The sequence below is a fragment of the Chrysochloris asiatica genome, unplaced genomic scaffold (genome assembly GCF_000296735.1).
Source record: "Chrysochloris asiatica unplaced genomic scaffold, ChrAsi1.0 scaffold00141, whole genome shotgun sequence".
In the NCBI taxonomy this organism is placed as follows: domain Eukaryota; kingdom Metazoa; phylum Chordata; class Mammalia; order Afrosoricida; family Chrysochloridae; genus Chrysochloris; species Chrysochloris asiatica.
In genome coordinates, this window is record NW_006408659.1 from 1,987,366 (window position 1) to 1,988,784 (window position 1,419).

The 1,419-nt window shown below is 36.7% G+C and overlaps 1 pseudogene; it reads left to right on the forward strand.

Annotated features, from left to right (window-relative positions):
- LOC102822370 overlaps window positions 1-1,419 on the forward strand; it is an 11,039-nt pseudogene continuing 9,620 nt past the window's right edge.

Sequence of the window (1,419 nt, forward strand, 5' to 3'; positions counted from 1 at the left end):
ATGTTTGAAACGGGTAAGAAATATCCAGCTCTCACTGATTCTGTGATCAGAACCTTTATTGCTTATTTTGTTTATATATTTTTTTTATCAGTAGCACCCATACTAGAGGGCAGCTAAGAGAAAAAAAAAAAAAATTCCTAATATGTTTTCTGATTGAGTAATCCACCTAATAAATTTTCAGAGCTTTTTTTTTGCAAAGCTATGAGGAGATTACTATTGAGTAGGTAAGATGAGAAACATGCACAGACATTTGGCACATTCTGGAAGCTGTATTTGCTATATCTTTAATTTTTAGTAAAAACCAGTCTAATTTGAATTTCCACCCCAATCTCACTAGCTGTGCAAAGCTAAGAGAAATCCATTGCTTCAAACACTCTTGGTGCCCCACTCACACACGCCTTTCGTCCACTCTGCAGCTTTGGTGTATAGGAGGTGTCAGACCTTTGACCTGATTTCTCAAGAATCATTGTGTCTCTCTGCCTGTGGACTTTCTTGGGCCAAAGGGGCTTGGTGAGCCCATGGGGGTCAGGCTAGATATACTGGGGAAATACTCCCAAGAACAACTCTCAGTCAAAAAAAAATGAAAATAAAGAGATGGAGGATGAATATCCCTGGTCACCTCATTGGGATACCATGAGATTTAATGAGATTTTTTAATGTAAAGAGCATGAAGTGCCGGCATAGCCAGTGTTCAATGAGTGGTATTTTTAATACTCCAGAGTAATATATAATCCATAGAAACACTTAAAGAAATATCAAATGATTTCTAAGAGCAGAGAAAAAGTTAAGGTAATGCTAGAGATTTAGTAGTTGCCCATACAATTCAGGAATTGGACAAAATGAGTGTTCTAAACAAATGGTGGCAGTAATGAGGGTTTTGGAGTCCTGGTGTGGCACTGTAGGAAAATGCACTGGTATGCAAGGTCAGTATGAACCTAAAGGCTAGTAGTTCAAAATCTACCAGCCACTCCTCCGAAATCCTATACAGGGTCACTGGAAGTCAGAATCAACTCAGGACCCTTAACAATACTAATAACAATGGGTTTTTTATAGTGTGAGAACAAAGAAAGTCTTCTAGCAATCAGTGCTTGCTGACCAGCAGGTTTCCAAGTGACTTGGTTCCTGTTTGTTTGGAATGTAGTGCTAACGATACAGGATGCTAGTTACACATGGATCTAAAGAAATAGTTATTACATGGAAACTTTGAGTTACTTATTATCTTAATCTTTTACCCAGTGAAGCCAGGTATTTATTGACCGTGTTGGCCTAGCTTCACACAACTGCCTCTATATTACTGCTGTTTTTATTCTTGTTTCCACAGGAATTAAAAAAATATTCATCGCATTCTTTTTAATGGAATATTAAGATTTCAAACTTTTGAAAAATGTATTAAATTATAAATTGTTCATTGTTATAAAA